This window comes from Chrysemys picta, chromosome 1 (assembly GCF_011386835.1).
Source record: "Chrysemys picta bellii isolate R12L10 chromosome 1, ASM1138683v2, whole genome shotgun sequence".
NCBI lineage: Eukaryota > Metazoa > Chordata > Testudines > Emydidae > Chrysemys > Chrysemys picta.
In genome coordinates this window covers 226,316,726-226,341,811 of record NC_088791.1, presented here as the reverse complement: position 1 = coordinate 226,341,811, position 25,086 = coordinate 226,316,726, and the positions used below count along the sequence as shown (strand labels likewise).

At 42.5% G+C, this 25,086-nt stretch overlaps 1 long non-coding RNA gene across 2 annotated transcripts; it reads right to left on the bottom strand.

Annotated features, from left to right (window-relative positions):
- Positions 1-6,172: 6,172 nt before the first annotated feature.
- Positions 6,173-19,810, bottom strand: LOC122172234 (uncharacterized). 2 transcript variants are annotated; one of them, XR_006172330.2, is made up of 3 exons: positions 19,266-19,810; positions 16,920-17,123; positions 6,173-13,586 (listed from the first exon to the last, which is right to left on the bottom strand). It is a non-coding gene; the product is annotated as an uncharacterized LOC122172234 (long non-coding RNA). The 2 variants fall into 2 exon arrangements; XR_006172329.2 differs by lacking the exon at positions 16,920-17,123.
- Between the last annotated feature and the right edge of the window lie 5,276 nt (positions 19,811-25,086).

Sequence of the window (25,086 nt, the reverse complement as noted above, 5' to 3'; positions counted from 1 at the left end):
TGGCACATTCAGGGAACTATGATGTGATTGGAATAACAGAGACTTGGTGGGATAACTCACATGACTGGAGTACTGTCATGGATGGATATAAACTGTTCAGGAAGGACAGGCAGGGCAGAAAAGGTGGGGGGTTGCGTTGTATGTAAGAGAGGAGTATGACTGCTCAGAGCTCCGGTATGAAACTGCAGAAAAACCTGAGAGTCTCTGGATAAAGTTGAGAAGTGTGAGCAACAAGGGTGATGTCGTGGTTGGAGTCTGCTATAGACCACCAGACCAGGGGGATGAGGTGGACGAGACTTTCTTCTGGCAACTAGCAGAAGTTGCTAGATCGCAGGCCCTGGTTCTCATGGGAGACTTTAATCACCCTGATATCTGCTGGAAGAGCAATACAGCGGTGCACAGGCAATCCAGGAAATTTTTGAATAGTGTAGGGGACAATTTCCTGGTGCAAGTGCTGGAGGAACCAACGAGGGGGCAAAGCTTTTCTTGACCTGCTACTCACAAACAGGGAAGAACTAGTAGGGGAAGCAAAAGTGGATGGGAACCTGGGAGGAAGTGACCATGAGATGGTCGAGTTCAGGATCCTGACACAAGGAAGAAAGGAGAGCAGCAGAATACGGACCCTGGACTTCAGAAAAGCAGACTTTGACTCCCTCAGGGAACAGATGGGCAGGATCCCCTGGGAGAATAACATGAAGGGCAAAGGGGTCCAGGAGAGCTGGCTGTATTTTAAAGAATCCTTATTGAGGTTGCAGGAACAAACCATCCCGATGTGTAGAAAGAATAGTAAATATGGCAGGCGACCAGCTTGGCTAAACAGTGAAATCCTTGCTGATCTTAAACGCAAAAAAGAAGCTTACAAGAAGTGGAAGATTGGACAAATGACCAGGGAGGAGTATAAAAATATTGCTCACGCGTGCAGGAGTGAAATCAGGAAGGCCAAATCACACTTGGAGTTGCAGTTAGCAAGAGATGTTAAGAGTAACAAGAAGGATTTCTTCAGGTATGTTAGCAACAAGAAAAAAATCAAGGAAAGTGTGGGCCCCTTACTGAATGAGGGAGGCAACCTAGTGACCGAGGATGTGGAAAAAGCTAATGTACTCAATGATTTTTTTGCCTCTGTCTTCACGCACAAGGTCAGCTCCCAGATTGCTGCACTGGGCAATACAGCATGGGGAAAAGGTGACCAACCCTCTGTGGAGAAAGAAGTGGTTCGGGACTATTTAGAAAAACTGGACGTGCACAAGTCCATGGGGCCGGATGCGCTGCATCTGAGGATGCTAAAGGAGTTGGCGGGTGAGATTGCAGAGCCATTAGCCATTATTTTTGAAAACTCATGGCGATCGGGGGAGGTCCCAGATGACTGGAAAAAGGCTAATGTAGTGCCCATCTTTAAAAAAGGGAAGGAGGATCCGGGGAACTACAGGCCAGTCAGCCTCACCTCAGTCCCTGGAAAAATCATGGAGCAGGTCCTCAAGGAATCAATTATGAAACATTTAGAGGAGAGGAAAGTGATCAGGAACAGTCAGCATGGATTCACGAAGGGGAAGTCGTGCCTGACTAACCTAATTGCCTTCTATGATGAGATAACTGGCTCTGTGGATGAGGGGAAAGCAGTGGATGTTTTATTCCTTGACTTTAGCAAAGCTTTTGATACGGTCTCCCACAGTATTCTTGCTGCCAAGTTAAAGAAGTATGGGCTGGATGAATGGACTGTAAGGTGGATAGAAAGCTGGCTAGATCGTCGGGCTCAACGGGTAGTGATCAATGGCTCCATGTCTAGTTGGCAGCCGGTTTCAAGCGGAGTGCCCCAAGGGTCGGTCCTGGGGCCGGTTTTGTTTAATATCTTTATTAATGATCTGGAGGATGGTGTGGACTGCACTCTCAGCAAGTTTGCAGATGACACTAAACTAGGAGGCGTGGTAGATACACTAGAGGGTAGGGATCGGATACAGAGGGACCTAGACAAATTAGAAAGGAGGGGGATGGTTAATTTCTCCTTGTTTTAAGATCCAAGGGGTTTGGATCTGTATTCACCAGGGAATTGGTAAAGGTCTCTCAAGGCTACCCAGGGAAGGGAATTAGCTTTGGGATGGTGGCAGCAGACCAGAGCTAAGCTGGTAGTTAAGCTTAGAAGTTTTCATGCAGGCCCCCACATTTGTACCCTAAAGTTCAAAGTGGGGAAGCAGCCTTGACAGGGGGTCATGGTCCTCGCACTTTTTACTGGGCTATAGGGGTGAGCCTTAGAGGGGGAGGGAGAGAGGAGTGAGCAGGGGGCGGGGTCTTGGGGAGAAGAGGCAGTGTGGGGATGGGGTGTTGGGGAAGGGGCGGTACAAGGACAGGGGCTCTGGGAGAAAGAAGAGGCGGTGTGAGGTCGGGGCCTCTGAGGTAATGGGCGTTGCAGGGGTGGGGCCGTGAGGGGGACAGCATGGCATGGGAGGTGGGGCCATGATTCAGGATCCTATGGCTCCTCCACTTCAAGGGCACTTTTTCCATTCCTGCTGTATAGACAACCACTTACAACTATTTTGAACATAAGAACAGCCATACTGGGTCAGACCAAAGGTCCATCTAGCCCAGTATCCTGTCTACCAACAGTGGCCAAAGTCAGGTGCCCCAGAGGGAATGAACAGAACAGGTAATGATCAAGTGATCCATCCCTTGTCATCCACTCCCAGCTTCTGGCAAACAGTGGCTAGGGACACCATCCCTGTCCATCCTAGGTAATAGCCATTGATAGGTCTATCCTCCATGAGCTTATCTAGTTCTTTTTTGAACCTTGTTATAATCTTGGCCTTCACAACATCCTCTGGCAAGGAGTTACAGAGGTTGACTGTGTGTTGTGGGAAGAAATATTTCCTTGTGTTTGTTTTAAACCTGCTGCCTATTAATTTCATTTGGTGACCGTAGGTCTTGTGTCATGAAAAGGAGTAAATAACACTTCCTTATTTGCTTTCTATACATTAGTCATGATTTTATGGACCTCTATCATATCCCCACTTAGTCATCTATTTTCCAGTCTGAAAAGTCCCAGTCTTATTAATCTCTCCTCATATGGCAGCCGTTCCATACCCCTAATAATTTTTATTGCCTTTTTCTGAACCTTTTCCAATTCCAATATATCTTTTTTGAGATGGAGCAAGCACATCTGCATGCAGTGTTCAAGATGTGGGCGTACCATGGATTTATATAGAGGCCATTTGATATTTTCTGTCATCTTATCTATCCCTTTCTTAATGATTCCCAACATTCTATTAGCTTTTTTGACTGCCGCTGCACATTGAGTGGATGTTTTCAGAGAACTATCCACAATGACTCTAAGAGCTTTTTCTTGAGTGGTAACAGCTAATTTAGACCCCATCATTTATGATGTATCGTTGGGATTATGTTTTCCAATGCGCTTTACTTTGCATTTATCAACATTGAATTTCATCTGCCATTTTGTTGCCCAGTCACCCAGTTTTGTGAGATCCCTTTGTAACTTCACAGTCTACTTGGGACTTAACTATCTTGACTAGTTTTGTATCTGCTCTGTGAAATTTCACAGCCAGAATGGCGAAGATAAAGTAATCTTTCCTCCTTTGCTACACAGCGATGGCAGAAGACTTCAGAAAAGTTTATGGCACAGTTGGTCAGACTTGGCATAGGACTTCCATCATTGGCACTGTAGCCATCTCCCAATCATTTATCTTTCACAGGCTAGCCATAAGCATCATGGAAATCTCTGAGAAGGAAGCTGGTGGGGAAGACATTAAGGTTTTGTCTACACTGCACTTTCATCGTTAAATCATTTGTCGCTCAAGGGTGTGAAAAAACACACCCCTGAATGACAAAAGTTTGAACAACGAAAAGCACCAGTGTGGACAGCGCTTCATTGGCACGAGATGCTCACCCACCAACAAAGCTACTGCCCTTCATTGGGGATGGTTTTATTTTGTCAGTCGGAGCGCTCTCTCACGGCAACGAATAATGGCTACACTGCTTACCTTACAATAGCGTGGCTGCAGCGGCACAGCCTCACCATTCTAAGGTGTGCAATGTATACATAGCCTTAGACTTTGCCCTTCACAAAAGTTATACCACTTTAACTATACTGGAATAGTTAAATCAGTACAATGTCCTAAGGCTACATCTACACTACAGGGGGGGGGGTCGATTTAAGATACGCAAATTCAGCTACGTGAATAGCATAGCTGAATTCGATGTATCGCAGCTGACTTACCCCGCTGTGAGGACGGCGGCAAAATCGACCTCTGCGGCTTCCCGTCGACGGTGCTTACTCCCACCTCTGCTGGTGGAGTAAGAGCGTCGATTCGGGGATCGATTGTCGCGTCCCAACGGGACGCGATAAATTGATCCCCGAGAAGTCAATTTCTACCCACCGATTCAGGCGGGGAGTGTAGACCCAGCCTTAGTGTGGGTGCAGTTTTACCAGTATAGGAGAGCTTATTCCTGTATGGGAAGGAGAATAAGCTATACCTGTATATGGCAAATAACTATACCAGTATAATGGCACCTTTATAGTGTTATCACTGCAGCCAAACTAGGGGTTGTACTAGCATAACTATATTTAAATTAAAAAAAGAATCACACCCCTCATTAATATAGTTATACCAGTTGAAAATCTGTGTGTAGATAAAGACCCTTAGTGAAGGATAAGGGTCCGGATCCTTAGTCAAGGCTAAAAGATTGTCAAATCCTACCAAACCATAGAGAAGGGGTCTCAAACTCAATTTACCTTAGGGCCAGTGCCAGTCCTCAAATCCTCCCAGTAGGCCAATAATGTCACTGAAGATGGTGTTCAGAAAAGAAAACGTTTATACTGTATTTATTTCAAATTTCTTAGAAATAATAAAACTGTCATACAACTTTATACAATTCTTCGCCTGCCAGAGAGTTTTTAGTGTTTGCCAGACACCTGGCAATGCTTCAGTTCTGTCAGTTTGTTGATGTTCGGCCTCAGTGACTGAGCAGTTGAAACCTTCAGGATTGCAGCAAGGTGTGCATCAGATAGCTGTGTTTGGTATTTTGACTTGTTTATATTCATTGTGCAAAAAAGTAACGCTGCCTCCATGGTTGACTCAGCCCTGCAACTAATGATGCTGCCTCTATGGCTGACTCTACCCGGTGACTAGTGATGGTACCTCTGTCCCTCTCCCTCAGCCAATGGGAGCTGCGGGGGGTGGCACCAACAGCAGACAGAGCCGGCAGCATGGCTGCATGCATCTCTCCTCCGCAAGCCGCAGTGGGGAGGTTCTCGGGCCGCAGATGGCCTGTGGGCCGGGACTTTGAGATCCCTGCCAGAGACAGAGTTGTCCATTAGCTGACTAGTGTACACCCTTAGAGCCACCTGGAAACACACTAGTTCCATGAACATGTGAAGGTAGATCATCAAAATAGGTCTCTTGCTTCAATGGGAAAGATGCAGCTCCAAACTAAAGGAAGCAATGGTCAGTCAATGACAAGAATGTAACCCCACTTCCATCTTCTGACCTCCAATCACATCTCAGAAACAAAATGTAGATATACAGAGACAGAAAATGCCTAGGAGAAACAGACACAAAATCCTCTACAGCCAAGAAATCTTTCACTGACATGGAATGATCACCATCAATTGCATGAAATTTGAAATCAGCAAGAATGGCCTTACTATTTAAAAGGAGATGTATGGCTTCTAAAATGTCTGGTGGTGGATTGTATACAGTCCTCACACATACAGAAAATTCTTTGGAATGCATAAGTCCAAGAAAATTAATTATTTTGAACCATTAAATAGTAAGAGGCTTGCATACATTTACATAAAGCCTGATTTTGGCCCTGAACATGTGGACAGAGATAAAAGTAGCAGAATAACTAAAGACTGAGTATGGTCAAAAAATAAATCCTGATCTATGTTAACAATAAATCATTGCAACCGAAAGCATTTTAAATAAACCTTGGAAAACAGGAACAATTTTTCATAAACATTTGCACAAAAAGAATTGTCTCATTTTTGGATGAAACGTTTGTGATCCCCCCCAGCTCTAGTTTTAAAAATCTCATATACTTTTTACTGGTTATGCTGTGTATTTACTTTTTATTTTCCCCGCAGTTTGGACATTGTTGAGTTTTTGTGCCTTAGAACAATTCTGCTAAGTTGATGTTGTTAAAAACAAACAAATAATTCTACTACTTTTTCTTTTTTGTCATTAATGGAGGCATATCTATTGGTCTCAGTTTTTGTAAAATACCGATCTTGCAATTTGCAACCAAATTTGACTTAATAGTGTCTTACTTCTGGAAACATTGAAAGACAATATGTAATGGCCAGAGAACTGTGAAGGACTTGAGAGCTCAAACGAGCATGATTAAGATGGGGTGTTTTTTAATCATAAATCTTCATTGTTTGTTTCTTTCATAAGGCACTTAGGTAATTGCTCGGCAAAAAGCATTGTGAAAATTCAGATGGGGATACTAACAAAAATGAATCATTTAAAGAATATAGCATTACAATAGGCTATATCAATATCAAATTAATCAACACTGAAAACCAACAGGCCTAGAAAAGTGAGAGTATAAAGAAATGAAAAAAATAATCAACAAGAAAATTGAAAATCAATGTTAAAATTAGCAAAGAACATTCAATATGAAAGTAAGTGAAATATGAATAACATGGAGATTTGAAATGCTTTAATGTTAGGAACCAGATGAGCATTGCTTTGTCCATAGGGTAATTAAAGTAATTGAACCTTATCTTGTGTATTTTATTTGACAGAACATGAAGCAATGGTTTCAAGTGGCAGTCGGGGAGGTCTAGGTTGGATATTAGGAAAAACTGTTTCACTAGGAGGGTGGTGAAGGAAGGTTACCTAGGGCTGGGTTACCTAGGGAGGTGGTGGAATCTCCATCCTTAGAGGTTTTTAAGGCCCGGCTTGACAAATCCTTGGCTGGGATGATTTAGTTGGGGTTGGTCCTGCTTTGAGCAGGGAGTTGGACTAGATGACCTCCTGAGGTCTCTTCCAACCCTAATCTTCTATGATTCTATTGATGTTTTGGGGCCTTTTTCTTCAAAAAAGTCACACCAGACAGATTGAAACTATGGGTGTTTAAGAAAGCCCAGAGGAGGCCCTGGTAATGCAGTTATACTATTTCACCCATGTCACACCATTATGATGTCAGTGAGGCTTTGTGTAAATCCAACAATCTGCACAAGGGGCTCTGATTATAGGATTGGGCTCTACATTTGTGTGATGATTTGGGGGATCTATCTGTACAATGTATGAATCCTGGTTGACATTATAAAATTATAAGTCATTACTATGAAAATTGCTGTATCGTGAATGCCCCTCTGCATGTGCATTCCCCATGAGCTTCAGGGTTATGTCAGGTCTCTGCCAGAACAGAGACAACAGATGGTTGTTAAAGGACTGTCAGTTCCTGAAAGGTCTTACTTGGGGAGAACAAAAGAGTAACTGCACCATAGGGAAAACCAGTTCTCTCACTATTCCCTCTGCAGGGGACTGGTGTTGGGAGAATGGAAAATACCCAATCAAGACATAGCCAAATGTGACAAAGCAGGGGGTTGAAAGGAACTCACAGGTGGAAGACTGGGAGAGACACACAGGAAGTTTGGACAGCAGGAAGGAAGGAGAAAGAAGGCCAAGGTCTGAGAAGAAATGCTGGGAGAGAGAAATCTCCATGTGTTAGAACACCAGCTATGTAATGGGTCAGAAGAGCTCTGCACAGGCCCCAAAACTCTGATTCCTGCCCAAAGAATGCTCTGGAGTGGTGAGGAAAATGAAGCAAGGAAATTCCTGTAAGATTTATTATTTTTGCATAGATCTATGTATTTCACATGTGATTAAGCAAAGAGCAATAATATGTTAATTTTATGCAAAGTATCTCTGTGTTGTATGCTGCACCTACAACATGGCCACTTGAAGAGGTAAACCTGTGGGTGGAGATCTGGGAAAGAGTATGTTTAATCTCCGGGCCTGAGGTGTCAGCACTGGTTCCAGGGACTGGATAGAAGGTGCTAGCTCTTGAACCCCAAGAGTGTCTGTAAGGACCCCAAGACAGATGCAGTGACTGGACTTTGTTCAGATTCTGGTGACTTAAAGCACCTGAGGATTCAACATCTGAATCCCTTCACAGGAATCAGAGGGAGCCAGACCAGATCTATGACAGTTTGTCCATGGGGAGCGCAAGCCTGACTACACCATAGGGAAAACCATTTCTCTCACCATGCCCTCAGCAGGTGGCTGCTGTTGGGAGAATGGAAAATTCCCAAACCAGAAAGCTATGAAGGGCTTTTGAAAATCTATGTTTTGGGTTTAAGTGCCTTAATCCCTTTGTGGAACTAGCTCTAAATGATTTAACCAAGGTCACCCAGGAAGTATATGGCCAAGCAGAGAACTGAATCCAGGTTTCCCAAGTCCCAGGCTAGCCCTTAATCACTGGACCATCCTTCTACTTATTTTTGTATTTCTTTTGCCCTATGTAAATATTTGCCTTTGTGAATGTTACTCTTTAACCTTTTGTGATTTTACTCACATGCTTCAATAAAGGATTGGCTGCTTACATCCCAGACAAATAAGGTATGTAATAACCAAGGGAGAAATTAATCCATATACCAAAACTCCAGCACAAGGCCCTTCACTTAACCCCTGGGTAGAGCTATATGGTGGGGGCCATGCAAGTTGTCTCTGTGCCAGTCCCACATAGGCCAGTACAGAGAGTGGCATTATGAGTGGGAGGGGAGGCATACTGCAGGATCCACCACCATGAATAGGCCATAGCCCTAACACTCCATGGATGTGTATGGACAGTGGACATTATTCCAGCCCATAGTCATTTAATGCCTCCTCTGCACCTTGTAATTCATCTGCATTAATCCCAATTATTCTGGCTTTATGTGGGTGAAGTGATTTTTCACTCTGAGATGCTAACTGTCTGCTGTTGCTAATACAGGGCATGTGAATTGGGGACAATTATGCATACAGCATGGTTCTGCATACAACATGGGTTTTAGAAAGGATGGACAGGGATTTACATGTGTCAGATATTTAGAATCAAATTTCAGTTTGACATCTCTTGATAAATTCTGTTTCCAAATGTGTGGGCATCTGACATATTCCAATATTTTTAGAGGTTACATATTTCAATCTATTCTTGTATTAGTTTTTGTTTTTAAACAAAAGTTTCAGCTTCATCACATTTACAGGCAAGAACTGAAGAATGAAAAGAGTCAGTGAATTTTGAATGTGGGTGAAACAACATTTGGGTAGTCTGACATTTTGCTTTCAAGGGTCAAGAAATAGAGCCATTATAGTTGTAGTAGTCTAGACAGCAATGTCTCACAATAAACTGTCTTGCTAATTGCAGAATGTTTACAGAGAAGGTTATAACAGGCATGAAGCAAGATTGACTGGAACAAATTTGCTCTTTTTACATCCTTTTAAAAATAGATCCCACATTTTCCTCAATATTTCAAATCCTTGGATAAATATTGAGATGCAGTTGTAACCTCTTTTTTATGATGGCAAAATTATGCCCCCTGACATTCTGTCCTTGCCCCTCCTCTTTTCCCCAAGACCCTGTCCCCGAGGCTCCTCCCCTTCCCCCGGAGGCCCCACCCCCGCCAAACCGGAGTGGGGAGCAAATGCCAAAAATGCAGACATGCCCAGGTGGAACTCACTGTATTGGTTTTAACCTTTAAATCCTCAAATTATTTGGGTCCAGATTACCTGAGAGATCAGCTCACCTTTCTGGGCCATTCTACTACATGATCAGCAGAGAAATATGAGCTGATGCTCCCTAAGTACAAAAGAGAGAGCATTCCTGGCATTACTCAGAAAGGCCCTTTGACTTGGGACATGCTTGATTGCTACTAGAGTTCAAGTTTGTTAAGCAGGCAGGATGCAAACCTTATCTATTTTTTTTCTTACACATTGAAGAAAAAAGAGCAGAGGGGCTACTTATGGGGAAATGTTTGCATTAGGATTTGTTTATAATTGCAAGTGCATTATGCAAGGGATAGAAGCAGATTACTGGACATTTTAAATGTTGTCAAGGGGAGGGCCAGAACTCTGAGATAGGTACTTTTTTGTCTATTGTATACATCAAATTAAATAAAACTGTACAAATAAAGTAGGGCCAATTGTATGGATTTAAATTTTTATATCTCACAAACCACCAAATATTTGAAATCACCAACTCTGACAGGAAAGCAATCATAGAATCATAGAAGATTAGGGTTGGAAGAGACCTCAGGAGGTCATCTAGTCCAGCCCCCTGTTCAAAGCAGGACCAACACCAATCTCAATTATCACTAAAGAAGTGTGAAAATAGACCACACAATCTTTTATTTATTTAGATTTATATCCATACACAAGAAAAAGGTGCCTCTCATATGCTCTCTGTGGTATCAACAAAACTTAAAGATATCCCATAATCAAAATAACACTCCAATTGTAGAGTCTCTCAGGGGTCCAGAAGAGAAGATGACAGTTAACTGTACGCATAAGAGTCAAAGTATATTGTTTGTTATTTAAATTACATTCCTATTGGCCATACTTCTCAAGCAGATAAATATTGATCTGCAGTTAGAAATTTAAGCTTACATTTTAAGCCTAACATTTTACTTTTACCTTTACAACAAACAAACAAGAACCCAAGAAAGGGACATTACCTGCATATATTTGCTTAATATCTAACCCGTTTAGTGTGGAATTTTATGGATTTCAATTACCTCTAACTCTTATGAGAGACATTCGTCTTTCATTTTAACTGCCGCTGTCAAATAAGAAATGTGTGAACTTTTTATTCTTATTACTTCCCTGAGGTCAGGCAAAAAGATAGCATCCTAATTTTCTCAAGAATCACCACAGCCATTTTACATTTTGTATAAAATTCCAAAAACAAATTAGTTAAAATGAATTTAGGGCTAGTGGATTCCCTGAGGGAATGAAATTGTACATTTAGCTATGAAAGAGGTATAACACAAGCAAAGTTAATATGCAGCCCTTCCAATGTGACTCAACGCTTCACTGAAGAGGATGGGACCCCCCTCTTGGAATCAGAAGATAGTTTAGTCTCCACTCCTATTCAGTTCCATATAACCTGTGCAGGTCTCAGAAACAGTCAGTGTGAGTCCATATGCTGTACTGGCACTTCTCTGATGTGACCATCTTCTTCTCTAGACTCTCAGCTTTCACTAAAAGCAGTAAGTCGTTTATAATGTGAAGAAAACCTCAAAAATGTGACCCAAAGGTAGCCAACACAGGGGTGTCTGTAAGAATCCGCAGAATGCCTAGAACAATAGCTCTGAGACACATGAACTGCCTTTCCATCTCAGTAGGGTGCTAACTCAGATGCCCAGTGCTGAGAATCATATTGACATTTACATTAACTATTTAAATCTTCATTTAAGAAAAGAAAGGGAGGATCACAGAGCTGCACAATTTACCATGACACACTGTATTTTTTCTCCCAATCAAGAAGGCAAGCCCAAGGAAAGCAACCAAGCCCATGGGCATATTCCACTGAAGAGGGAGTGGGGAAGCTAAGCAGAACTCAGAGAGCACATAATTGCATTTTGAATTTCTGCACAGCCTACAGCGAATGGTCTCTCATTTGGATTTCTCACCTGAGTTGCATTTGTGGAAGAGTACCACTACCTTTTCCCCCTCTAATCTGACACCTAAGTCTATGGAGCTTTTAAGGTTCCTTTCACCTTTGTATTATATTTAAGTACAGAACAAAATGTTGATAAAAGAAAGTCCGGAATATTTTATGTTTTCTCTTTCCAGGATCCCAGGGGACAATTGACATGGTAAACCCATTAAACTGCTAGAACCTTGCTTACACTGGGGCTTCTAATAGTGTTGCAATTGGTGAAGCTAAATGGATGGTTTGAACCATAAGATTTGTTTGTTTTTTTCTGAAATCCCCAGCCTTGGAAGGTTTTGAAAATAAGCTGGCAGTCAGGTCCCATTCAGCTAAGAGATCTGTAGGTTAGGGGCAGGACTTTGAAATCTGCTCTGAAATAAGTGAGGATGCATTTGCACTTTAATGCACAGGTGACGTGTTCACGTCACCATTTGCTGGTATCAGGCATGTTGCTGAGTGCTGCATCAATCCTCTTATAAAGTTATGTTCAATGATGGGTAGAGCAAGACACAGTACTCTAACATGAAGATGAAAAAAATGTATTGATCACAATGGCTAGAAGCTAGGAAGAACACCATTTCATGGATATTTTAAGACATCATAAGGCATTCCTCACCATTGCAGCAATGTGTGTCCAGGAGCATGATGGGTCCAGCATAAATCTGAGACTCCAGACCACTTTGAGGAACTTCCTTTGATTTTAGTGACTGAGGGCATCAGACCACTTAGTGTGCTTCACCCTTTTTACTAACATAATTTTCAATTTTTCATTGCATGAGTTGAGCCAAAGCTTTTCATCAGTCTGCTGCTTTCTTCTTTCTTCTATGTTGGGACATATTGGCGATGCTGCAGGTCTGCAAATTGTGGGGAGTGTGTTTGCCAAAGTGAAATAATAATTGGGGGGCTGGTTTCACTCCTTTGGGGATGAGGAGCCAGAGGGGAGAGTCCTTAAACTTCAACAGGAAGTCCTGCATGTTGCAGTCATGTCTGCTCAGGAGCGCCTGCTGTCAGTGATCCTGAGCTGCAGACCCCCAGTTGAGTAGATGTTTCTACCAAAAAGGTCCAGCTTTTTGGAGTCCTTCATCTTGGGAGTCTCTCCATCCTGAACTCGGCTTTGTTAGGGGAGGAGGAGATTGGCACTGGCTGAGGGCATTCCTCCTCATTTTTGCACCGGTTGGGTGACACCATATTGGCTCCTGGTACTCAGCACTAGCCTCAGTATTGGAGTTTGGGGACGGCCCGAAGAGGTGGTAGAGCCCTTCCTTTTGAGGTCATCGAGTAGGAGTGCCTCGACTAGGGTCCCTACATTGGAGAAACACCCACAAGTTCCAAAAGGGCCAATTAATAGACACCAGCCAGTGACCAAAGGGCCAAGTACCCAAAGGCATTACCTGGTTTGGGTCCACTACTACATAGGGCCGACAGGAGGAGTGTCAGGGTCAACTCCTGGCATGTCTTCAGGTCCCACCATTTAACACAGGTCTCAGTGATTTCAGTTGTTAGTGGGGGAGCCTCACTGCTGGTGCACGCTGAGCAGTCTCTTGCATCAGAGACACTGTCCCAAAACAGTTCTAACGCTTAGACCCAGGTATCAGTGATTTCAGTTCTGCAGTTTGTAACAAGACTCTCAATTGCATTTCTGTGTTGCTTCCTGTTCTGATGCCCAATGACAAGGGAATCCAGGACATTGACAGAAAACAGGTGCTGACTTGGTATCTGCCAAGTTTATCAATAAGCATGTCAATTTTGTGCCAAATGGAGTTACGCATTTAAGAGGTGCATACTTGTCCACTGGCACCTGAACTGAGCCCACCAACTCATTTCACATAGGCCACAAGCTTTCATTCACTCCTAACCTAGGCTGAATGTTTACCAGCATACCATAGGGGAAGGACTTTAATCTCATAATCCATTCAACAAGCCACCTCCAGCCATACCTGTTAAAAAAAAACAAAAATCTATTAATATTTTGGTAGCACCCACTACGTGTTTAATACTATTCATAATAGAGTTCCTGCCATGAATTTCAAAGTTATAACATTCATAAAACAATTACTAACCAAAATTATACTTCACAGGATAAGGCGATCTGACAGAGTGAAACAATGTATATATTAGTCTGATTATTAGAATCAATTATTGACCTACTGCAGGGAAAAAAAATCATCATCATCAACAATACATTCATCCCCTGCCCCCCCTTTTTGTGTTTTACTTATAAAACAAACAGTTATTTGCATAACATAGATTTTGGTCTGAAGCAAATAAACGCAAAGGGTTTGGGAATGTTCAAGATACAGTCATCAATAAGAACAATGTTAAGGGCCATAATCAATAAGTTTACAAGGCTGCACTCATAGGCCACAATGAAATCCATTTGACTTAATCAGGTTTCCTATTTTTCTGGTAAATATATAGCAATTTTGGACTATAGCCAAGCCCTGTCTACTGAGGACAATTATAAACCACTGCAGAACAACTTGCATGATCCACACGGCTCCCAAGTCAAAGTAGCATATTAGCAAACACATTCTATGAGGTTGACAGATTTCATTTATTTTCCTTTTTCCACCTTTTATTTCACCCTGTGACCGATTATTTACATTTCCTTTCTTCTTCCTATCCCTCCCCCCCCCCTTTTTTTTTTTTGCACTAGAATAAAAACTCCACAGCCGTGCTTGGAATTCAGATGAATGATTTCATAAGCTTATCACATATACTGTAGCAGTCATAGATCAAAAACATGAAACATTCCCTCAACATAAAGGTACATTTTGCTGAAGCCCCCTTGTAAAGTCTATGGTTTAAGGACATTGCTCACGTTACCATACAACTCTGAACTCAATGAGCTTCGCATATTTTTTGAAAGATGAATGCCTTTTCTGAAGCTCTCTTTTTTCCCCATAGGAGCACTCAACATTTACATTCTTCAAGGATTTCAGGTGACAAAGTTAGAATACTAGGGCCCAGCACTGAATACCTAGCATTCAGTACCTCACAGGATAGGGTTGTCAAGGAGCATGAGCAGTAATTCTCATGCACAAACAGGAGGTAACAAACGGGGCAGACACTTGCAGACTCTTATCTTACACATTTTACTAGGTGTGTCAAACAGGCCATTGTGAAACATCAGGTAGGTGTTTCCTGGCTACAGATAGCATAGAATTGCCTGTGTTAGAAATATGCTGAATGTGAAAAATCAGTTCTATTTATCATCCTTTCATTTTCCCTCAAAACTTTAAATACCATATTTAATAGACAAAGGTGTACGGACAGTAACAGGCAAAAGTTCTTCCCATCATGCAGCCTGAATTACTAGGACTGCGATCCTTGCTCTGCAGAAGCAACTCCCAGTTTAATTGCTTGAGTACTGTAGCCCCACAGGCACTCCCCTTCTTCTGCCTGTGGAGTCGAAGGACTGGAGGTTTAGCATGGTGGTTCTTGCCCAACCCTTCCCACAGTCCACTATCCCTGCCCACCCCATGGGCACAGTCATTAAAGGAGTGAACCCATCCTGTGAAGCTTTCCTTAATTATGCTCTCTGTTATCTATCAACTCTGTGTTCTTGGGGAACTAGGGCACAATACCCAGCCTGTCTGCGAGTACCCAGTACCCAGACATTACCAGGACTGTCTCACAAAAGTCCTTCCCTCCACCAGCCTCTGCGTGAACCAAAGCCGATCAGAAGAAAGACTAACAAAAAGCAATGAAAAGGCAGTGGAAGACACACCTAAACCCCTCCGGACAAGGGTGACAGGATTAAGGAAACTTTCCTAACCTCATTTGCATCAAAGATGGGATGGGGAGGCATCCCCATTAGCATACAGAATGGAGAACAGAGATTCCAAGGCAATAACTGCACTGAACTCTGGGACCAGAAAAGCAGGGAAGCATTGCATGATGGGGGATCTCTGCTCCAGATGTTAATGAACTCATGCCTGCACACACCCAGCTCAGTAGTTATCAGACCAATTCTAGTAATAAACCCTTTATTGGTATCCAAAATACTGAACTGCCTAATTGCATTGTGAGCTCCCTCGAAGGAACACCACTCAGCCAGGAATGATCAGTTCCTATCATCTAGCCTGAACAAAACAACTTTGATATATTCCCTTGAGTCATCAGTTTACACGTAAACAAATCTAGTGTTCTCCCTTGAACCATTGTTCCTTCCCTACAAAACTCCTACCCATGCTCAAGTAAGTGCTCTGATGCCTGGATCCAAAATCTGCATCAGTTCCATTGGGACTTCATCTTCTCCTGACTGATCATGCTGGGAGCTCTGCCTGTCTCCAGCACTCCGGACCCTTAGCTACCACAACCACGTGGGACCCCCGATCAATTCAAGCTTCATGGAGTGGTGAAAACTCTCTCTAACCTTCTGACCCTGACTTGTGTGATCAGTTATAGTTTTCTAAATTTTATAATCAAATTTAAGTTAGATTTAATATTATAACTGTTTTGTTTGTTTGGCTCCCCTTATATGGTTATTACCTGACAATAAATAACTTTCATAGTTAAGCTGGTTGCTTCTCTCTCTCTCCCCCCCTCGTAGGTGTTTTTTGGCTTCCCCATTCGCTCTGCAGCAATGCTCCTCATACCTAAGTTAAAGATCCCTGTAGCGCCCAAAAATCCTGTGAGGTTTGCTCATCAAGTGGGTTACTACCAGAAAAATTGTAACATGAAAGTGGGGATAGGGACATGCTGAACTGAGTCCAGGGACATATAAGGGGTCAGCTCGGGAGTGCTGATTAATCTGTTCCTCTCAGACGTGCTCTGTTAATGTGTGTGTGTGTGTTTGTCTGATTCTGAGGCAGGAGGAACCCAGCACAGGGAACCTAGGTCCTGCAGGATAGCTCCATTGGGAGGGAACTTGTATAAGGGAGAAGTAGAGCTCCATATGAGAACACAAGTGACACAAGCAGTACATTGATAGAATTACAGAACCCCTCCTCCCACAGAAGAGTAACCCTAGGAAATGAGCTTACCCCAAAGTAACAGACAAATCTGGTAACATCTCACATATGCACACTTGTGCCAGAGTATCTGCTAAACCTTTGTCAGAGGAGGAAGGATGTGCCTCTTAGCATACACAGCCAAAATTTGTCACTTGACAACAGATTTTATTATTTTCAACTCTCCAATTCTCATGTCACACAATTACGATAAAAACCACACCACCTAAGTCAGCCTGAAGATTAAAGACCAATAACACATATTCAAATGTAATGTTCTTAATTTTTTGACTCCCTCACATGTGTTTCCCCTACCTGTGTTCCCTTTGTGTTCTGGTTTCTATAATGTGCATGCTATTCTCTGTACACCTTGTTTTCTCTCTAAGTTGAGATACCTGTAAAAAAAAAATCCAAAATGGCCAGATGATATGGTGATGTACGCTGCATTAGATCAGGCAGAATTTTCCAAACTGTGTTCTAAAATATCCCAAGTGTGGACAGCTGGCTGGCCAGATGATGCTGTTTCAAGAAGAAACACAAAAGATGGAATGGGAGATTAAAGGAATAGTAAAAGACAACTCTGTAATACTCTTTTCAATGAGAATACATAATCTATTGTATTAACGACAGCTAAAAATAATACATATGGATGTTGTATGATCATGCATTAGAGCAGAGGTGTCAAGGAGATAATGTCTCTATTAATATGTGGCCCCCTAGGAAAAAGTTTGGGAACCCCTCATATAAAGATGCAGAAGTTCCTTTAATTTCATTTCAGGTTGGTGGCATGCTCTTCTACTTCATCTCAGGTCAAGTGATTCAGTATTTGTAAGTCAAGACTGAAACCATTTCTCATGTTCATGTTTTGATGTTATGTGATTTACAGTTTTCACATTATTTTGTACACCATGCTGGCACTTGTCAAGGATGATTTATAAATATCTAAACCTTTCATTGACTCAAACTCAGCTGCTATCCTGTCATGGAATCATAGGGTTTGAAGGGACCATAAGAGTCATCTAATCTAACCCTTTGCCAAAAGGCAGGATTTGCGGTGTCTAAACCAGTGGTCCCCAAACTTTTTCACTTGTGCCTCTGCGCCCCTCCAGGGAGCTGTGGTGAGAGGGCAGTGAGTGGAGTAGGATAAGGGAGGGGGAGCTGTGCTCCAGAGTGGAGAGGTGACTGGGGCAGGGTGTGGGGGGGGAGAGGAGCTACAATCGGGACAGGATAGGGGAGATGCCAGTACTTCTCTTTCCCGAGTTTCAGAATAGCAGCTGTGTTAGTCTGTATCCGCAAAAAGAATAGGAGTACTTGTGGCACCTTAGAGACTAACAAATTTATTTGAGCATAAGCTTTTGTGGGCTACAGCCAACTTCATCAGATGCATAGAATGGAACATATAGTAAGAAGATATATATACATACAGAGAACATGAAAAGGTGGAAGTAGCCATATCAACTGTAAGAGGCTAATTAATTAAGATGAGCTATTATCAGCAGGAGAAAAAATAAACTTTTGTAGTGATAATCAAGATGGGCCATTTTAGAGAGTTGACAAGAAGGTGTGAAGATAATTAACATGGGGAAATACTGAATTATGTATAATGACCCAGCCACTCCCAGTCTCTATTCAAACCCCAGTTATTGGTATCTAGTTTGCATATTAATTCAAGTTCAGCAGTTTCTCGTTGGAGTCTGTTTTTGAAGCTTTTCTGTTGCGAAATTGCCACCTTTAAGTCTGTTACTGAGTGACCAGAGAGGTTGACGTGTTCTCCTACTGGTTTTTGAATGTTATGATTCCTGATGTCAGATTTGTGTCCATTTATTCTTTTGTGTAGAGACTGTCCGGTTTGGCCACGGCAGAGGGGCATTGCTGGCACATGATGGCATATATCACATCGGTAGATGTGCAAGTGAACAAGCCCCTGATAGCATGGCTAATGTGATTAGGTCCTATGATGGTGTCATTTGAATAAATATGTGGATAGAGTTGGCATCAGGCATCTAACGCCACATTCTACAGGCCATTATCCTCTGATCCCACTGATGATTACCAAAAGAAACTACACCATCTGCTCAAGAAACTCCCTGAAAAAGCACAGGAACAGATCTGTACAGATATGCCTAGAACTCCGACCAGGGGTATTTTATTTCTACCCAAGATCCATAAACCTGGAAATCCTGGATGCCCCATCATCTCAGGCATTGGCACCCTAACAGCAGGATTGTCTGGCTATGTGGACTTTCTCCTACGCTACCAGCACTCCCAGCTATCTTTGAGACACCAATGACTTCCTGAGGAAACTGCAATCCAACGGTGATCTTCCAGAAACCACCATACTGGCTGCTATGGAAGCTCTCTACACCAACATTTCACACAAAGATGGACTACTAGCTATCAGGAACAGTATCCCCGATAATGTCACGGCAAACCTCACCCACAACTATTTCACATATGGGGACAATATATACACCTCTATCTTGATACAACGCTGTCCTCGGGAGCCAAAAATCTTACCACGTTATAAGTGAAACCGTGTTATATTGAACTTGCTTTGATCCACCGGAGTGCGCAGCCCCTCCCCACCCCGAGCACTGCTTTACTGATTTATATCAGAATCCGTGTTATATCGGGTCGCGTTATATCGGCGTAGAGGTGTACCTTCAAGTCCAGGGAATTAGCTCATTTCCAGCTCTTTTTCTCAGGGTTCTGTCCTCTGAAGTACTCCCGCAGTCTCTGGGTCTCCCCATCCAGGGGAACCCCCAACCCTCTATCCCCACCTTGCCTCAGTGGCTACTGCCAGTCATCATCGAGCCCCCGCTCCTTGGAGCAGACGGCAGTCTATAAACCACTCATCATTGGCAAGGGGGGTTGGACCAGCTGCCTCTGACTATATCTGGGCTGCCCCTCTGCAGCCCTAGTACCCTTTAGGGGGCCCTCACTCGGCCTGCAGCCTGGGGCTTTGCTAGGCTGGAGCTCCCCAGCTCCCTCTGCCCTTCCCCATAGATTCATAGATTCTAGGACTGGAAGGGACCTCAAGAGATCATCAAGTCCAGTCCCCTGCCCTCATGGCAGGACCAAATACTGTCTAGACCATCCCTGATAGACATTTATCTAACCTACTCTTAAATATCTCCAGAGATGGAGATTCCACAACCTCCTTAGGCAATTTATTCCAGTGTTTAACCACCCTGACAGTTAGGAACTTTTTCCTAATGTCCAACCTAGACCTCTGTTGCTGCAGTTTAAGCCCATTGCTTCTTGTTCTATCCTTAGAGGCTAAGGTGAACAAGTTTTCTCCCACCTCCTTATGACACCCTTTTAGATACCTGAAAACTACTATCATGTCCCCTCTCAGTCTTCTCTTTTCCAAACTAAACAAACCCAATTCTATCAGCCTTCCTTCATAGGTCATGTTCTCAAGACCTTTAATCATTCTTGTTGCTCTTCTCTGGACCCTCTCCAATTTCTCCACATCTTTCTTGAAATGTGGTGCCCAGAACTGGACACAATACTCCAGTTGAGGTCTAACCAGTGCAGAATAGAGCGGAAGAATGACGTCTCGTGTCTTGCTCACAACACATCTGTTAATGCATCCCAGAATCATGTTTGCTTTTTTTGCAACAGCATCACACTGTTGACTCATATTTAGCTTGTGGTCCACTATAACCCCTAGATCCCTTTCTGCCGTACTCCTTCCTAGACAGTCTCTTCCCATTCTGTATGTGTGAAACTGATTTTTCCTTCCTAAGTGGAGCACTTTGCATTTGTCTTTGTTAAACATCATCCTGTTTACCTCAGACCGTTTCTCCAATTTGTCCAGATCATTTTGAATTATGAACCTGTCCTCCAAAGCAGTTGCAATCCCTCCCAGTTTGGTATCATCTGCAAACTTAGTAAGCGTACTTTCTATGCCAATATCTAAGTCGTTGATGAAGATATTGAACAGAGCCGGTCCCAAAACAGACCCCTGCGGAACCCCACTTGTTATACCTTTCCAGCAGGATTGGGAACCATTAATAACTACTCTCTGAGTATAGTTATCCAGCCAGTTATGCACCCACCTTATAGCCCCATCTACTGCTAGTAGCCCCTTGTATTTGCCTAGTTTATCGATAAGAATATCATGCGAGACCGTATCAAATGCCTTACTAAGACTATCATGCGAGACCGTATCAAATGCCTTACTCCCCAGCACTGCTCCACCCTAGATACCCTCCTCAGCTTCCCAGACAGCCAGGTCCCTTCTCTCTCAGTGAAGCTAGAGAGTCTGTCTGTCTTTCTTCTGGCCCACAGCCCTCTTATAAGGGCCAGCTGGGCCCTGATTAAGCTGACCACAGCTGTGGCTGCTTTCCCAATCAGCCTAGCTTTCCCTGCTGCAGCCCTCTCCAGGGCTGCTTTATCACCCTCAGGCAGGAGCGGGGTCACCACCCCTCTACAGCAACCTAAAATTGCATTTGCTTTTCTTGCAATGGCACTACATTGCTGACTAATGCTGAGGTTGATATTCACCACAACTCCAAGATCCTTCTCAGCAGTGCTGTTGCAAAGCCAATTTTTCCTCATTCTGTATTTGTGCATTTGGTTTTGCTTCCCTAAATGTAGCACCTTACATTTGTCTTTGTTGAATTTCATTTTGTTGTCTATAACCCAGTTTTCCAATTTTTCAAGATCCCTTTGAATTTTAGCTCTATCCTCCAAAGTATTGGCAACTCCCCCCCCCCCCCCGCCCAGCTTTGTGTCATCTGCAAACTTGATCAGTATGCTCTCTATACCTATATCAAGCTCATTAATAAACATGTTAAACAACACTGGACCCAGAACAGATCCCTATTGAACCTCACTTGAGACCTTCCTCCAAACCGACATCATTCCATTAATAGATACTCTTTGTTTGAGGTTGTTTAATCAGTTATGTATCCACTTAATAATAGTTCTGTTGAGGCTCCATTTCTCTAGCTTACTTATTAGAATATCACGTGGGACTGTGTCAAAAGCCTTGCTGAAGTCCCGGCATATTATGTCCACCACATTCCCCCCTATCCACCAAATCAGTTGCCCTGTCAAAGAAGGAAATCAAGCTGGTTTGGCATGATTTGTTCTTGGTAAATCTATGTTGGCTGCCAGTGATTGCCTTCATCCTGCAGGTATTTGCAAACTGAATGTTTTATAAATTGCTCTAGTAGCTTCCCAGGTATCGAAGTCAAGCTGACTGGTCTTCAGTTTCTTGGCTCCTCCTTTCCCCCTTTTTAAAGATGGGCACTATCTTAGCCCTTCTTCAGTCTTCCGGGACCTCTCCTATCATCCATGAGTTTGTAAATATTATTGCTTGTGGCTCTGAGATTTCTTCAGCTAATTCCTTCAGTAACCTCGGGTAAATCTGACCTCACTGATTTGAATTCATTCCAATTGGTCAGATGATCTCTGACGTCTTCTTTAATTATCCCGATCTGCATCCCTTCCTCTTTATTTTCTATGGTAACTTCGCTAGTTGTCTGGTCACATGTCATTTTTTGTGAGAAGACTGAAACCAAGTAGACATTGAGCAGCTCTGCCTTCCTATCATCTTCCATTACTAGCTCACCTTCTCCATTGAGCAGTAGACCCACACCATCTAACCTTTGATCAAACGCTTTCTAACCTTTGGTTCCAAGCAAAGCGCTTGAGAAAGTTGCATCTTATCTCTCTACTCAATACTTCTCACCTAACAATATACTTGAATATGTTTTCATTCTGGGTTTTGCTGGTAGTGACACAAAAGAGGTCGGAGAGGCCTGCCCCATGTAATTAATACCTCCACATTTTTGCTGAGGAAGGCAGCCATTGATTTTCTTTTCCTTTACTAGATTGCAGCCTTTGACCCCGGATTAAGCCATCCTCCTGGACTGCTTACATACCTATGGTAAAGTCAGTGGTTCCCTCCTATTGTGGTTTTGTGCTTCTCTATTAAAACCACATTCTCTTCGTCTTTGGTAGTAGCTATTTCTTTGAGCCAAGAGAGTCCCTTTTGTTTTAGTTCTCAGCCTTCTCCTCATATTTTTTCTTCTTGTTCCTCTGCTCTCATTTTTCTATAATTTTTACACTATAGATACTGTTTTTGACACCCTGAAGGACTCCCTCCCTGTCCAGTCTCTCCACTTGTCTTGATTGCATAAACGGGTGGCTCCATCTCATGTTTTGTAAATGCTGGAGTGGGGAATACTTGCATTTGGAAGATCATAGAAAATAGAGCTGTAGTAACTGGAGTGAGAGAAGGCAAAGGGAAACTCAACTAAATGTCTTAAAGACAGTCATGTTTCTCATGCAGTCTCCACAACTGCATTTCTCTAGTCCCGTCTCAGATCCACTCTTTCCACTTGCTTCCACTATTAATAACTATGGCATAATCCTATTCTGTTCTCCCTGTTCCATACACAACAACAAGGGGACAGTCATTGATATTAAAAGGTAGCAAATTCAAAACTAATCAAAGGAAATACTTTTCACTCAACATATAATTGGACTGTTGAAGTCAATGCTACAGGATACTGTTGAGGCCAAAACATAGGAACATTCAAAATGAAATCAAACTTTTATATAGATAACAAATATCCCTAGTTATAATGACAACAAATTCTGGAAGAAATTTTAAACCTCATGCTTCACAGTTTAAATCAATCTCTAATAATAAGGGAATGGGATGGACCTAACATGGTGGGACATTATCCTACATCTTAATATGAGATTTCTTGCAGTTTCCTCTGATATACCTGGTACAGGCCACAGTCAGAGACAGGATACTAGACTAGATGGGACCACGGATCTGATCCAGAATGGCAATTCCTACATTTCTATGGTTGAACTAGAGCGTTTATCTTTTAGAACGACATCCAATCTTGAAACAAGTCCCTCAGCTGTTGCCTTCTGCCAGTGATTATCAAAATAGAAAGCCTCATAAAAGTCCAATTTTATTTTGAAATTATTACAGTTCCAATGCAATGATTTTCATCTAAATAAATTCTATGAATCTCCTGTCTGAACCTTTATTTGAAACCTAAATGGTCTAATTATAGTCCTGAAATTTCTTCCTCTACTGCAAGATGAATCCCAGTGATGCTCCTGGTATAACAAAAAGACACTGCATCCCTGCAGGGTAGGAAGAATGTTATGACCCCAGGAATATAGAGTTTCCAGTGAGTTATTTTCCTATTCATACAGTTGTATCTTTCCCATCTTGCTGTCCAGATTTCAATTTCAATCCTTAATGACAAGGCGTATTGTCCTTAGTGAGTGGAACCTATGAAGTTTAGGATTTATTCATTCAAGACTGAAGATGCCATATTTGGCATAAGCTACCAGAGCATTCAATCAGAACAATACTGGAAACACTTGATTTCACAGAAACACGTATCTTAACCACAGAATGTTAATGAAATATACAATTATTAGTTTCCCCTTATTTGATATATTTTACATCTGTTTATCTTGTTGGATGGCAAGACTGGGCCCCTCATATTTGAGAGTGAGGGTCTGTGGCCAGACCATTATGACCCCAATTCAAGAAAATCATCCTATTTAGGACAGCATTTAAGCACATACTTAAGTCCCATTACGTCAATGAAACTAAGTATGTGCTTAAAAATCAGTCATGTGATTAACTGCTGCCCTGAATGGGAATGGACTTGAGCACATGCTTAAGTGTTTTTCTGAATCAGGTGCTATCTGCATGGTCAAGAATTACAGATCAATGGCCAAGCATGTTGAATCAACTTTTGCCAGCACCAGTCTCCATATAAACTCAGATGAAGCACCCAAATGTCCTGAATGTTCACCTGAAGAATGATCTGGTGACAGGAACTGAGTGGATTTTTCAGTCCGATCCAAATAGGACTTCAAGCAGAAAAAGAAAACCAAAAAACCAAAACCAAAATACCACAACAACCCTGTTCCCGACCAATGGTCCTGAGATACTGTGCTGCCGCCTCGCAGCATCTAGAGCCAGAAAAGGGTGAGGGGAGGTAGACAAGTACATATGTTGAGGCTTGGGGAATTGCTGATCAGGCAAAAACATTCACTTTTGGCTGACCTAATATGTTTCATTGCATCCACTTCTCAGTCGCTGGGGCTAACAAGTTGTTTTCATGACTGAGCAGTTTTTGGTTTCCAGTGGGATGAGGAAGAAAATGGCCGTACTAGTAGCTGCTTACTTTATTAGGAGTCTTTTGCAGTATTGATATATCTGAACCCAAGGCCAGGAGTAAGTAAGCAATGGTAAGTAGTAAGTACATTTAGATGGGTTTTTACTGGTTGATGGATAAGCCTGAGGAGGCAGATGTTGGTGTTGTCAAGCCAAATACCATTTTGTTTTGAGACGTTAACTACACTGATGACATTACCCTGTTGGTTCAGTTTGGTAAATCACCACAGTTGATGGCCAATCTGGTTGGGCAAAAATTGGTAGGGTTATTATATATATTGGGCATTACCATCAAGCAGCCTCCTA